Raw genomic sequence first — 17,066 nt, 5'->3', positions numbered from 1 at the left:
TATTCTGCCCAAACCCCTAATTTGGATTTGGAACCCCTAATTACCTTTGATGGGCCTACTCAGGTTTTTCTGTAAAAGTTATGTTTCGTATTCTATGACAATCTTGTAGAGGATTATGTGAATACCATGGCAAAAAATTCGCAAGAATCCTTCCCAAAGTTATGTGAAAATCTGGCTAAAGTTTTCGAGAATCCAATTGCCCATTCAAATTTTGTTAAGTATTCTGTAGAATTCTTTCTTAATTGTTCAAAATTTTTGATCAATTTTATTTGATAATTTCTTCTAGGATTTTATTAAAGTTAAAATTGTGACTAAAGGCCGATTTGCTGCTGACAAGAAAAGTAATCGCCTATCTCGATGCGTGGGAAATTTCTTCTCAGAAATGATCAAAAAAAAATCACGTTTCTTCGATCGCAGTACGCAGTAGAACCATTAGCTGTAGAACACTAATGTCGCGACTGTTCGTGTGACCAACATCTAGTTTGCCACGCTCTGACAGCTTGAGTACCCGGTCTATAAGTGTCAAATCAATTTTTTCGACCAAAATAAAACATTCTCTACAACATGGCACTAAACAATCAATCAAAAACTTCAACAGTTAGTAATAATAAAATAACTCTATTTTTTGATAACAGCGCCACTAGCGTTCTTCTACTCATATTTCTATTCAGTACGCAGATGAGAAGAAATGTCATTTCAAATGGAGCTCTCTGTAGGAAATTTCTTGACCCATTCAGTCAAGGAATCTATTTACTTTCCTTGAGCGAAACAGCATACTTTAGCCACAGACAAACAGACGTAACAGCTTGAACAATTATCAATTTAAAACATAGTCATGTGAACATTTAGGCCCAATGCTAAAAATACTTTGTTTGGCCAACCGTGAACTAGGTGGCGGTAGTGAGCAAACGTCAAACTCGAACAAAAGCGATGCGCGCGCCACGAGTGGCCAGTTGGCCAACTACCAAATATTAGAATTGGGCGCTATTCTGCTGTGCGATGAAAATAATTAGAGTGTTATGTCTGTTTGTCTGTGCTTTAGCTTAAGAATGCAATCTTATTTAAAAGTCCCTTCCGTTTTTTCAAGTCAGTTAAGCATTTTGGCGCCCCCTTAAGGCTGGCGCCCTTGGCGGGTGCCAACCTGGCCAACCGCACGCTACGGCACTGAACATACATACTATTATTTTTTTTTTATTTGTGCTCCTATAGTTGTGGTATCCGTTGGAACATTTTATTTTTAACTACCGCAACAAGTGAGAAACGTTTAAGCAGTTTAGGGGTATTTAATCAATTTTGATGCAATTTGCTTGTTTTTTTTGTATATTTCGTGTAACAACAAGCCAATACCCCAGACAACCAGAAGTCGCATTACATTACATTTATGTAATGACTCGTTTATTCATACAAAATTCATTACATCCGCACTACACGGCCGATGGAACCGTCTGCTGAATGATGAGTATCCACGCATAAAATGCTATTTTTAGAGTTCGTTTGTACATTTCGGTTTCATCCTGTTTACTCGTACAAAGTAAGTTGAATCAATCCACAGCAGCTGTCAAAATGTACCAGTTATGGCTATAGTGGTTCCCTATTTTGACCTAAGCGAATTTTTGAAAACTTTCAAATTTTGAGTATTATTTAATATCTTACTGCTTAAACACACAAAGTGTCTAAAAATTTGAAAATAGTTAAATTATCACGTATGACGAAACAGGGAATCATTATGTCCGTAACTGGTACACCTACCTTATATGTTTGACTGTGAAATTTGTCGTCGCTCCCTAGTCAGGTAACACAAAATTGTCTACGATTCGCACAAATTCGATCACTTCGGGACCAACACATCAGTTTCGTAATCTTATCTCATGCTAGAAAATCTGCTCCTGGGATGATTTATTTCATTTTTTTGCTCCGATTCTGGCCGCCCGAGAGAAAATATTTCTTAAAAATATATGGGAAGCCCTATAAATATGACAAAAACGTTAAATATAAGCTTTCAACCCATATTATGTATGAAAAATATAGAAACATTTGATCGCTTTGATAATCTTATTGGTCAATACAAGCCCACAGAACCTCAGTTTCAGTTAGAGATATAACTTCGGTTCCTAAATTGTCCAATCTCATTGTTTTCTTATGGGAGTGGCCAAACTATGAGTACCCTGGCCAGGTTCCTTTTGCAATTCAGAGGCATTCAGAGTTCTGCAATATGTGACTAAAAACATACAAAACCACATGAGCGATAATTTAACACCTGAAACACGCAACATGAAAAGGTATGAGGTATCAGAAAACTTCATTTATTCAAGGATACACCGAATATAGTTTGTGCTCATAACATGAATATCTCTATTAATCCACATTTTTGGATTATGCGAAGGGAAATCATCGGAAAGCTGTTGATAGTTTGGGAGATTTTTTTATTGTTTTTGCAAATTAAATTTTACCAATAACGTGATGCCACAAAATAATGTTATGAATCTCTTGGCATAGGTTTATTGGTTCAGTCAAAGATGGAATAGTAATGGAAAATTATTTTCACTCATAGTATAATGATTCTAAAATATATTCTCAGACTTCAATTATATTTTAAAGATATACATATAGCTATTTAAAAAGATTCGAGACCTTGAATTTTTCAAATATAATTTGACACAATTCTCATTTTCATCAAAATATTCTTTTGAAAGTGAATTACCGAACATGCGAAAAATTGTGTAATCGGCCCGTCAAGATATTTCAGAATATTCCGGGGACAAGAAGACCAATAACACTGCGGAACACGTTTTTGTCTACAGCATCAAAATACCTCTATTAACTTAATTAAGGGTTGATGAATCCATTGTCGTTTACAGAAATATCATAGCACGTCTAGTTTTTGAGATACTGGTTGTTGAAAATGCAAAAATTGACTATTTCAGCAAACTTGCATGCAAGTTTGCCAGCTTGTATGGTTATTTATTTGCTCAATTTGCCACAGAATTCAAACTTTATGCGTATTACAATGTTTATCATCAAAGTTTATAATACTTTTGATGCGGAAAAGTTATTTTTTGATGGTTTAGAAAAGTATTGTATTTTGCCATATAAGAGAAACGAATAATTTTGTATGGAGACCGCAAGCATGTTAAAAAATCGGTTTCATCTAAATTCAATCGTAAAATTTCAACCAAAATATATCTAAAATGAAAGTTTTAGTCCTCTTTTGCATGCTCGGTGGATGAGATCACAAAAAAAGTTTGATAAAATACACTTTAAATTTTAGGTAAACATCAATAAAACCAATGTTTCATAACACTTTGGCGACGTGTAGCTAAAAACTGTGACGCGCTGGGAAATTTCTGAGAACGGCATCAGATTCAGCGACCCTAAATCTACTAGAGTCACATAATTTGATCCTTGAGACACGCAAAAATGTCATTTTTGTTGCGTTGTGTAATTATATACGACACATATTCTAAATAAAAAGAAAAGACCATTGAGAACTTGTTAAAAAAAAATCTGCAAAAATATCAAAAAACAAAAAAAAAAGTTATCGCAATTCAAACATTTTTTATGTTCAGAAATGAAGCTGCAGGTAGAGGAGTTTATAATTAATTATATTTGATCACCTCTAAGAAAATCCTACGGTAATTCCTAGAGTTATCTCTGCGCAAACCCTATTCAGAAGATGTTTTAGGTCACTTATAATATTTTGATCATGCTTGCAAAAGATAAAATAATGAAAACTGCAATGGTGAGGTATCGTAATGGTGCTTCAATAAAAACTAACAAATTTTGAGTTGTGACCAATCCCAGTTTTTCACTTATAATAGTTTTCGTCATTTATTTGAACGTCAGATGTTGAGAGAATTTTTCGTACAAATCGGTTATTTATTTTCAAAGAAAATTTAAAAGTTAAGTATGATGTTCTAACCATTTCAAGTTATGATCAACAAATTTAGGTGGCCACCAGTAAACACTGGTAACATAGCAGTCATCTAAAATTAATCGGTTTATCCATGCAACCACAAGATTCCATTGAATTTTAAGTTCGATTAACAGCGTTTCATAATTGATCCTTTAAAATTAAAGATAAAAACGTGGCACTGATCTTTTGGAGATTTTTTGCACACGGTAGAGATGATCTCCTACACGGTAGATGTGGTAGATTTTAGGACAAAATTCTTGAACTGAACAATGTTCAAATTTATGTACTTGATCTCTTTGTTTCACATTTCAATTGAATTGGAACACAAACTGAACTCGTGCAATTGCATATTGACTCTAGTGTGTTTGTAAATACCATTCAAGTAAATATTTGTGACAATTTCTCAATAAGATGACCTCATCAACGCCTGGGTGTAGATGCGCCCTATGGATTATAGTAACGCCCCCTCAAGCAGGGACGACTAAGAAGCTCAAATTTTACGACGACAGGGCTGAATCCAAATCCAATCCAAATCCAATCCAAATCCAATCCAAATCCAATCCAAATCCAATCCAAATCCAATCCAAATCCAATCCAAATCCAATCCAAATCCAATCCAAATCCAATCCAAATCATCCAATCCAAATCCAATCCAAATCCAATCCAAATCCAATAAATCCAATCCAAATCCAATCCAAATCCAATCCAAATCCAATCCAAATCCAATCCAAAAATCCAAAAAAATCCAAATCCAATCCAAATCCAATCCAAATCCAATCCAAATCCAATCCAAATCCAATCCAAATCCAATCCAAATCCATTCCAAATCCAATCCCATCCAATCCAATCCAAAATCCAATCCAAATCCAATCCAAATCCAATCCAAATCCGAATCCAAATCCCAATCCCAAATCCAATCCAAATGCCAGATCCAAATCCAATCCAATTCAATCAATCAATCCAAATCCAAATCCAAATCCAAATCCAAATCCAATCCCAAATCCCGATCCCAAACCAATTCCAATATCCAATCCAAATCCAATCCAAATCCCAATCCAAAGTCCAATACCAAATCCCAATCCAAATCCAATCCAAATTCCCCAAATCCAAATCCATCCAAATCCAATCCAAATCCATCCAAATCCAATCCAAATCCAATCCAAATTCCAATCCAAATCCAATCCAAATCCAATCCAAAATCCAATCCAAATCCAATCCAAATCCAATCCAAATCCAATCCAAATCCAATCCAAATCCAATCCAAATCCAAATCCAATCCAATCCAAATCCAAATCCAATCCAAATCCAATCCAAATCCAATCCAAATCCAATCCAAATCCAATCCAAATCCAATCCAAATCCAAATCCAATCCAAATCCAATCCAAATCCAATCCAAATCCAATCCAAATCCAATCCAAATCCAATCCAAATCCAATCCAAATCCAATCCAAATCCAATCCAAATCCAATCCAAATCCAATCCAAATCCAATCCAAATCCAATCCAAATCCAATCCAAATCCAATCCAAATCCAATCCAATCCATCCAAATCCAATCCAAATCCAATCCAAATCCAATCCAAATCCAATCCAAATCCATCCAATCCAAATCCAATCCAAATCCAATCCAAATCCAATCCAATCCAATCCAAATCCAATCCAAATCCAATCCAAATCCAATCCAAATCCAATCCAAATCCAATCCAAATCCAATCCAAATCCAATCCAAATCCAATCCAAATCCAATCCAAATCCAATCCAAATCCAATCCAAATCCAATCCAAATCCAATCCAAATCCAATCCAAATCCAATCCAAATCCAATCCAAATCCAATCCAAATCCAATCCAAATCCAATCCAAATCCAATCCAAATCCAATCCAAATCCAATCCAAATCCAATCCAAATCCAATCCAAATCCAATCCCAAATCCAATCCAAAATCCAATCCAAATCCAATCCAAATCCAATCCAAATCCAATCCAAATCCAATCCAAATCCATCCAAATCCAATCCAAATCCAATCCAAATCCAATCCAAATCCAATCCAAATCCAATCCAAATCCAATCCAAATCCAATCCAAATCCAATCCAATCCAATCCAAATCCAATCCAAATCCAATCCAAATCCAATCCAAATCCAATCCAAATCCATCCAAATCCAATCCAAATCCAATCCAAATCCAATCCAAATCCAATCCAAATCCAATCCAAATCCAATCCAAATCCAATCCAAATCCAATCCAAATCCAATCCAAATCCAATCCAAATCCAATCCAAATCCAATCCAACCAATCCAAATCCAATCCAAATCCAATCCAAATCCAATCCAAATCCAATCCAATCCAATCCAAATCCAATCCAAATCCAATCCAAATCCAATCCAAATCCAATCCAAATCCAATCCAAATCCAATCCAAATCCAATCCAAATCCAATCCAAATCCAATCCAAATCCAATCCAAATCCAATCCAAATCCAATCCAAAATCCAATCCAAATCCAATCCAAATCCAATCCAAATCCAATCCAAATCCAATCCAAATCCAATCCAAATCCAATCCAAATCCAATCCAAATCCAATCCAAATCCAATCCAAATCCAATCCAAATCCAATCCAAATCCAATCCAAATCCAATCCAAATCCAATCCAAATCCAATCCAAATCCAATCCAAATCCAATCCAATCCAATCCAAATCCAATCCAAATCCAATCCAAATCCAATCCAAATCCAATCCAAATCCAATCCAAATCCAATCCAAATCCAATCCAATCCAATCCAAATCCAATCCAAATCCAATCCAAATCCAATCCAAATCCAATCCAATCCAAATCCAATCCAAATCCAATCCAAATCCAATCCAAATCCAATCCAAATCCAATCAAATCCAATCCAAATCCAATCCAAATCCAATCCAAATCCAATCCAATCCAAATCCAATCCAAATCCAATCCAAATCCAATCCAAATCCAATCCAAATCCAATCCAAATCCAATCCAAATCCAATCCAAATCCAATCCAAATCCAATCCAAATCCAATCCAAATCCAATCCAAATCCAATCCAATCAAAATCCAATCCAAATCCAATCCAAATCCAATCCAAATCCAATCCAAATCCAATCCAAATCCAATCCAAATCCAATCCAAATCCAATCCAAATCCAATCCAAATCCAATCCAAATCCAATCCAAATCCAATCCAAATCCAATCCAAATCCAATCCAAATCCAATCCAAATCCAATCCAAATCCAATCCAAATCCAATCCAAATCCATCCAAATCAATCCAAATCCAATCCAAATCCAATCCAAATCCAATCCAAATCCAATCTAAATTCAATTCAACATGACCATCTTGGCATCCACACTTTTCCCACTATACAAGACAAACGAATAGTACGGTTCTGTCGATACCGTTCTGTACGATTGTGACGGCATGGCAAGAATAGACCTTAATGGAAAAGACGGCCGTAGAAGCATCCCAGTGCCTACCTGGAAGACAACCATCGGAGTCGTAAACTACTGGAACCGTACTGCCTGGCATCACGCATAGACTCATTCGCGTCGTTGCATCGAGATTCGAGAGAGAGCCTGTCGTTCCTATGCTGTGGTAGTCTCTATCATCTCGATGTTGTCGTCGTTCGAGACGGAATGAGGCAGCTTAAATTATTGATGGCAATTTTGTGATACGTGTATACATTTTAATTTAATATTTTCGCCAGGAAGGAGGAAAATTGTTTTCTAAATATTTCATGCGGGCCTCATATCCGTTTTCGGTTTATGGTTTTGCGGGTTGGTACGAAACAGAGAGAGAGGTTAGGAAAAGACACAGGACGAATTTCTGAGGACAGGTGGTTCGGCATGCAAAATGGCGATAAGAGCAATTGACAGTCCAGAAACGCCTCGAATTCGAGATGAGCTTGGGAGGGCATGTTCTGACTGTTGACGCATGGCATCATGTGCATTCCATGCGAGAAGTAAGTTCCATTTGTTTCACTTTCATTTATGTGCATCAATATTTCTACTTATGCATTCACCACCAGTAAATGGATGAAAAATGACTGTTTCTTCGTTGCGTCTGGGGTAGCCAACTTCGGCAGCAGAAGTGCGGATGAGAAATGATTGTGTTCAGACGGGCAGCGCTTCTGGACTGGCTAATTTACGCAACTTATCACCATGAAACAAAATAAATGAAGAAGCTGTCGAAAGCCGTATTTTCTCGTTATAGGGGAATTATTGCCGGTCGGTCAATGGTTTCACCGCTTCTGTTAACATCTATTGATCCTTTACGCTAAAGATTTGCGACTGGTTCAACAGGCCCGGATTAGAAAGGAATTGAGGCTGCTAAGTTCAGTTGCAAGATATGTCATAATTTCTCAAAATAATTTATTCATCGATTGCAAAAAGCTTATCGTCCAAGAGAATATTGTATTTTCTTCTGTTATTAATTACCATTTGTTTTACCAAATTAGTAATATATTGTTGCCTAACACAGAATACCTAAATTTTTAAGAAATGAATGTAATGTAATTGAATTATACAGTACGAACCCGATTTTGTCAGCCCCTCGATGAATTTTAGGCTGACAAAATGGGGAACCTGACAAAATCGGGTCATTTTATTTTGACCATGTTTTTCAAATTTTGACGTATTACGTGGTTACCTTTGAGAGGGTGATGGACATGGGCGTAGCCAGGATTTTTTTCAGGGGCTTACCCCCCCCCCCCCCCTCTTTTTATATTGGTAATATCGATTTTTAACACTTAAGGTGAAGATGAATCGAGGCCAAAGTTCAAAATTTCAAGAGCACGGATCTGGAGAACAAAACATCCGTTTGAGCTGAAAACCTAATGATCACCAGCTAGTGACTAATCGATTCAGTTTTCAACTTAAACGAATGCTTGGTTCTCCAGATCCGTGCTTTTGAAAATTTGAAGTTTGGCTTCGATTCACCTTCACCTTAATAAAAGGCATTGCCATTACCCCCTCTGGCTACGCCCATGCGTGCACGACGTTAAACATCATCATCAATTTAGATGTGAACGTGGCAAAATATAACGAAAACAATTTTTTGACAAATTCAAAATAGGCTGACAAAATCGGGTCAAAAAACTAACAAAATCGGGAGTAGACAAAATCGGGGGCAGACAAAATCGGGGGCTGACAAATTCGGGTCAGTACTGTATTCCTATCTTTTAATCCGGCCCTGCCTACCAACTTTTGTAATGTGTATCAATTAAAGCTTCGTTATGCCATGTTCGCCCAAATTTATGCAACCGAAAATCGATTCCCCCACTCACTTGCAGAATCCACCAACGTTCCGATGCCGGGTTCAGCCCCAAGGGAGCAATCACGTTCCACCCTCTTATTTCGGAAGACATCTGACACCCTTCTCTTCGCAGCAACTTCGAGTTGCCCCCAATGATACTTCATTGCACCGGGGGGCTAAAATAAATTTAATATCCCACTAATGGAAACAAGACGGGGACCCATGTTTCGTTCCGGGTGGAAACACATTTTAACTAACTTCCACTCACACGGCACCGATAGTGGACACGAATCCACGGCATAACCCTCAGCCTGAAACTCTCCTATACCAACTGCATCGTTTTGTGGTAAGGGCAACCAGTGCACAGGAACCCTTGCAAAAAACGCCTCGCCTAAAAGGTATCGGAGAGGCATTTAGTGCCTTGAAGTATGCATGAATGCGAGCGAAATGGTTCTCGTTGCACGCACCATATATCGATTCCCACACTTAAAAACTGCCACGGCAAGGTGTCGCTTTCGTATGCTATAGATTTTACCATACAATCAACAAACGAACTGCAGTGAGGGCTTGCAAAGTAGCTGTACTGGAAACAATTGAATAGTGGAGAACGATTTCAGACGGTTAGTAGAGATCCCGCTTTGACGCGGTCTAATATTCTCTCACATGGTGATTGGTTCGACTATATCTAATTGCACGAACGCAAAATGCATGTAAAAATTCAGCACGAGAAAATGCAGAATTTTTAGCGGAAATTTGTTCTTCTATTATATGGTCGGCGTTAAGTCAGAGTGGACCAAGTGACATTTTTCATTTTTTGAGAAAAATGGGTTCAAAGTCTAATGCTCTGTAATTTTTTAACTCGTTAAAATTGTGGTTGAATATTTATACACATCTTTGTGTTACTTTCAAACAATTTAACGTGAAGTGATAATCACGAAAAATCATAATCCAAACCTCTGATATAACGATTTTGCGATGAACTATGCGTACTTGGTCCACTCTGACTGAACTGAAGAACACCGTTCAGTGAGTTGGTTCACTCTGACTGAACAATTTGTTGGAAAATAACAATCATTTAATACTTGCATGGTCAAACTGGGTGCATATCTCTAAAATAAACAGATTATCAAGACCCATCGACACCAATATTGTAAGTTCTTCATTGATCCATATCGTCAATCCCGAAATTAATGGCATTACGATAGCTTGAAAATTAAGATTTTGCAGGGTCAGGGCATTGAAGACCAGAAATATTCAAATATGCGTTCAGTCAGAGCGGACCAAGTGAAAATCTTGAGTACCTACCAAAATATGCTGGTCCAATAAGCGGGTTCTAGGACATTCTTTACATATACCATAGAACTACCATAAACTTCTATCGAACTCTGAAATTGACTCAAAAAAATGCAATAATCAATCAGTTTATTGCTTTTCAACACTTGGTCCGCTCTGTCTGCACAGAAATTGTTGCAATTTCTGACCACCCATCAAAATATGATAAATGGCCAGAAACAAATATCAAATGCATCGAACCAGGTAAAATTTATGAATTCCTATTGAAAGATGAATAGAAGGATCATTCGATGTCGAAAAATCTGACAAATCTCTTGAAATATTTTTAATTTCCTCGCATTCCTCATCGCGCTGATCATTTTCGATGTTATGGTAATAGGCACTTGGTCCACTCTGACTGCACACTTTTATCGATTTTCATTGATCATCCAAAGTAAATTTATTACATATCACTCGCATTTTACGAGATTTATCAAATCTGATCAAAGTGAAATGGAGGTAAGGTAATTTCGCATCTAATGAAAGAAAAATCCAGTTTTCCCAAGTTTTGTACTTGGTCCCCTCTGACTTAACGCCGACCATATTTATATTTCTCAGATATACTAAATTTGGATTGGATTTGGATTGGGATTTGGATTGGATTTGGATTGGATTTGGATTGGATTTGGATTTGGATTTGGATTGGATTTGGGATTTGGATTGGATTTGGATTGGATTTGGATTGGATTTGGATTGGATTTGGATTGGATTTGGATTGGATTTGGATTGGATTTGGATTGGATTGGATTGGATTGGATTTGGATTGGATTTGGATTGGATTTGGATTGGATTTGGATTGGATTTGGATTGGATTTGGATTGGATTTGGATTGGATTTGGATTGGATTTGGATTGGATTTGGATGGATTTGGATTGGATTTGGATTGGATTTGGATTGGATTTGGATTGGATTTGGATTGGATTTGGATTGGATTTGGATTGGATTTGGATTGGATTTGGATTGGATTTGGATTGGATTTGGATTGGATTTGGATTGGATTTGGATTGGATTTGGATTGGATTTGGATTGGATTTGGATTGGATTGGATTGGATTTGGATTGGATTTGGATTGGATTTGGATTGGATTTGGATTGGATTTGGATTGGATTGGATTTGGATTGGATTTGGATTGGATTTGGATTGGATTTGGATTGGATTTGGATTGGATTTGGATTGGATTTGGATTGGATTTGGATTGGATTTGGATTGGATTTGGATTGGATTTGGATTGGATTTGGATTGGATTTGGATTGGATTTGGATTGGATTTGGATTGGATTTGGATTGGATTTGGATTGGATTTGGATTGGATTTGGATTGGATTTGGATTGGATTTGGATTGGATTTGGATTGGATTTGGATTGGATTTGGATTGGATTTGGATTGGATTTGGATTGGATTTGGATTGGATTTGGATTGGATTTGGATTGGATTTGGATTGGATTTGGATTGGATTTGGATTGGATTTGGATTGGATTTGGATTGGATTTGGATTGGATTTGGATTGGATTTGGATTGGATTTGGATTGGATTTGGATTGGATTTGGATTGGATTTGGATTGGATTTGGATTTGGATTTGGATTGGATTTGGATTGGATTTGGATTGGATTTGGATTGGATTTGGATTGGATTTGGATTGGATTTGGATTTGGATTGTATTTGGATTGGATTTGGATTAGATTTGGATTGGATTGGATTTGGATTGGATTTGGATTGGATTTGGATTGGATTTGGATTGGATTTGGATTGGATTTGGATTGGATTTGGATTGGATTTGGATTGGATTTGGATTGGATTTGGATTGGATTTGGATTGGATTTGGATTGGATTTGGATTGGATTTGGATTGGATTTGGATTGGATTTGGATTGGATTTGGATTGGATTTGGATTGGATTTGGATTGGATTTGGATTGGATTTGGATTGGATTTGGATTGGATTTGAATTGGATTTGGATTGGATTTGGATTGGATTTGGATTGGATTTCTATTTCTCCAAATTTTACCATCCTAGTTTCTCCAATCATTCGCTTAATAGCTTAAAATAAATGCTAGGTTTCCTTCCTGATGAAAGCTATACTAAAATCTAAAGCCGTGGGACTTATTCGATATTGAACTGGTAAAGGCTAAAGGCAGTCAATATCGGGTTACCTAGACACCACAAATGAAACAGCCTACTAGTTGGTGTATCGCTTGTCAGATATTGCACCACCAACCTAAAACGAAAACGTCAATGACTGCAGTTGATTGGTACACATAAGCCTGAATCCGGAAGAGGATTTAGTGCACTACACAAAAGAGCGCTACCACGAGCACGCTCTCAATGAACAATAAATGTTGTATAGATTGGACAACAAGAATCGGTGGCTGGCTGTAATATTGCACTCTCTAAAAACCTCTGCATGGAAACAGGTGCGTGTCCAGGAAACAAACCTGGACGGCTGCCAGACAAAAACTGAATTCAAATTAAGTATACTTATACATAATTTCGATTGGTAAATGCTGGGAATATGGCATACCATTGATGCCTCGCGTACCTCGAGAAATAAAATAGACCCCTTTGTGTGGTCCTTAGCGTCCTGCCCAGCAACTCCTATCCCTACCTCCTCGTGGAACTTGCTGTAAACCTGGAGCGTCTGCACTCCATGTTAGGAGCGGCTCACAACAGCGTCTGTTTCCCATATCTGGGACGGCTGATCATCGTCCGAGTGCCAGAGAAGGACTCTAAGCTAAACTGCGCATTATTATTTGTAACATTCGACAAAAGTAGACATTGAGTAAATGGAATACAAAGTGTGCATTTTATGGCAGTATGGGAGGACACTAAATTTTCTAAAAATTACCAGGAACTCAAAAGTGCTTATTTTAGGCTGATATTTTGTACAACTCATATCGCATACTAGGTGAATTGTCAGAAAATAATTCTGATAGAAATTGTTTTGCTATTACAACACGGGGCTAATTTATAATCTCAATGTGCCTGTTATGCGGTTATAATTACCAATGTGACAAAACTACTTGGTATTTTTTTCTAATTTTCTAGACCAATCCCACAAATTTCAGTATGTTGATCGAAAGTATTTATCATTTGATACCTCTCCATGGTATTAACTCCAATTTGTCAAAAATGTCGAATGTGACTGTTTTGCAGTTATGGGCAGTGCAGGCCAGCCGTAAAAATCAAGCAACGAATAATCAACGAGAGAATACGAACCGGGACAATCGGCGAAGACCACAGCGACGTGAAGGGACTAACGATTGAACGTGCTGAAGGACCGCGGATTCTGCATCGTAGCGTTGCAGGAAGTGTGTTGGAAGGGATCAATGATGCGAAGGTGCGAACGTTTAGAGGTAACCATACCGTCTACCAGAGCTGCGGCAACACACACGAGCTGGAAACAGCATTTATAGTGATGGGTGATATGCAGAGCCGCGTGATCAGGTGGTGCCCAATCAATGAGAGAATGTGCAAGTTGAGGCTCAAAGGCCGGTTCTTCAACTTCAGCATAATAAACGCGCACAGCCCTCACTCCGGAAGCATTTATAATGATAAAGACGCTTTTTACACGCAGCTTGAACGACAGTACGACAGCTGCTCAAGCCATGACGTCAAAATCATCATAGGATACCTAAACGGAAACAATCGGATGTCGCAGCGGCATACGCGCAGCACCTCGAGGCTGCATTACAGAAAGAGGGTGAGCTGGATTAAGCCCCTCTTGAGGGCTGCTGGAGAACAGTGAAGGCAGCCATCAACAATGCAGCTGAGAGCAACGTCGGGTACTTCGTGGGACGGAGTCGACGGAACGATTGGTTCGACGAGGAATATAGCCAAATTCTGGAAGAGAAGAATGCAGCGCTGGCGGTCATGATGCAGCAAGGGACCCGGCAGAACGTGGAGCGTTATAGACGGAAACGGCATCAACAGACCCGCCTCTTTCGGGAGAAAAAACGCCGCCTGGAGGAGACGGAGCGCGAGGAGATGGAACAGCTGTGTCGATCTCAAAAAACACGTAAGTTCAATCAGAAGCTCAACGCATCCTGCAACGGCTTCGTGCCGCGAGTCGAGATGTGAAAGGATAAGGATGGGAGCATTTTGACGGACGAGCGTGAGGTGATCCAAAGGTGGAAGTAGCACTTCGACGAGCACCTGAATGGCGCTGAGAGCACAGGCAATGAAGGATGGGGCAACGGAGGAAATGCCAAGAACAATAAAGCTGCTGGTAAGGATGGTATCGGAGCTGAACTAATAAAGATGGGCCCGGAGAGGCTGGCCATTTGTCTGCATCGGCTGATAGGCACAATCTGGGAAACCAAACAGCCACCGGAGGAGTGGAAGGAAGGGATAATATGCCCCATCTACAAGAAAGGCAACAAGTTAGATTGTGAAAACTTTCGAGCGATAACCATTCTAAATGCGGCCAACAAAGTATTACCCCAGATCATCTTCCGTCGTTTGTCACCTGTAGTAAACGAGTTCGTGAGAAGTTATCATGCAGGATTCGTTGCCGGCCGATCGACAACGGACCAGATCTTTACTGTACGACAAATCCTCCAAAAATGTCGTGAATAACCAACGCATTACCTTTCATCGATTTCAAGGCGGCATACGATAGTATCGACCGCGTAGAGCTATGGATCATTTGGATCCCGCCGGGGACTACGACAAGGTGATGGACTTTCGTGCCTATTGTTCAATATTGCGCTAGAAGGTGTTATGCGGAGAGACGGGGTCAACAGCCGAGGTACGATTTTTATAAGATCCAGTCAATTTGTTTGCTTCGCGGATGATATGGACATTGTCGGCCGAACATTTGAAAAGGTGGCAGACCTATACACCCGCCTGAAACGCAAAGGCTATACTGGTGGTGAATGCGACCAAGACAAAGTACATGCTAGCTGGTGGGGCCGAGCGCGACAGGGCTCGCCTAGGTAGCAGTGTTACGATAGACGGGGATACGTTCGAGGTGGTCGACGAATTCGTCTACCTTGGATCCTTGCTGACGGCTGACAATAACGTTAGCCTGAAATACGGTGGCGCATCATCAGTGGAAGTTGAGCGTACTATGACCTCCAGAAGAAGCTGCGGTCAAAAAAGATTCACACCCGCACCAAATGTACCGTGTACAATACGCTCATAAGTCCGGTGTCCTCTACGGGCATGAAACATGGACGATGCTCGAGGAGGACTTGCAAGCACTTGGAGTCTTTGAACGTCGGATGCTTAGGACGATATACGGCGGTGTGCAGGAAAACGGTGTGTGGCGGCGAAGGATGAACCACGAGCACGCCCAACTCTTCGGCGAACCCAGTATCCAGAAGGTGGCCAAAGCTGGAAGGATACGATGGGCAGGGCATGTTGCAAGAATGCCTGACAGCAACCCTGCAAAGATGGTGTTCATGTCAGATCCGGTTGGTACAAGAAGGCGTGGAGCGCAGCGAGCTGGACGGATTGGTGGACGGATCAAGTGCGTATTGATTTGGCGAACGTGGGACAGAACCGAGGATGGAGAGATGCGGCCACGAACCGAGTATTGTGGCGTGAAATTGTTGGTTCAGTGTTATCTGTTTATATGTGAACTAAATAAATGAAATGAATGTAGCAGGCCTAGCCAAATTTGAAATCATCATAGTAGGCCGTGCCTGCAAATTAAAAATAGAATTGTCATTAGTTAGCCGACCACCAACCAAACAAGTTCAATAAAACATTAGCTCGTACCAACATCGTCTTTTGGCCTTGGTTACGGCTAAGATGATTTCCAAAAGAGCTTAGAGACAGGGTCCAATTGAGATATTTTGTTTTCAAATTTTTTGTTTCCCAATTGAGTAAAACGTTTTTTAATTTCTTTTTGCAGATCCTGCCATATAATTTTCATAGCAGGATTGCGGGTACGTTGAAATTGCCTTCTCCTCACTATTTCAAGACGGGTCAAGCGTTTTGGTATTGCAATGCCTCTAGCTTCAACAATGGAATCAGTTAAAGTTTCGAGAGCAGTGCCCAAGTAAACACTAGCTCGCTAATCCGCCTTTTTGGGCTTATAGGGCTTTTATACGGCTAATATAGGGTATGTCAGCTCTATTAAAGCCCTATATTAGCACGGAGGGCGAATTAAAGTGCTAATTGATTACTTGGGTGTCAATATCAAGTTTTGTTTGCAAAGAAATGTTAACATCAAGAGTTCTATCGTATATTTCGTATATATTCCAGTCGGCTCGTAAATAATTGCAAGTGGAGCTAATGGGATTGAGAATCGCTTCAGGTATTATTTGAAATTCCAAAAACAGTGATTCCAAGCAGTGTTGACCAGACTCATTTCCCCGAAATTCGAATTGTGAAACCATGTACTGTTATAACTCTGCATTGTATTCCTGAGATGGAGGGGGAGGTGGTTGGGCTTGAGTGTTGCACATGAGGTCCGACCTTGGGTCCGACAGTTTCGATCTCGGTGGGCCGCAATTCAAGTTTCGGTGAAATGATTCGCACTCACTCACTCACTCATTTCATTTCACCGAAACTTGAATTGTGGCTCTCTGGGATCAAAATTGATCGATTTTGTG

The sequence above is a fragment of the Aedes aegypti genome, chromosome 3 (genome assembly GCF_002204515.2).
Source record: "Aedes aegypti strain LVP_AGWG chromosome 3, AaegL5.0 Primary Assembly, whole genome shotgun sequence".
In the NCBI taxonomy this organism is placed as follows: Eukaryota; Metazoa; Arthropoda; class Insecta; order Diptera; family Culicidae; genus Aedes; species Aedes aegypti.
The sequence above is the reverse complement of the archived record's forward strand: the minus strand, read 5'-3'. Positions refer to the sequence as shown.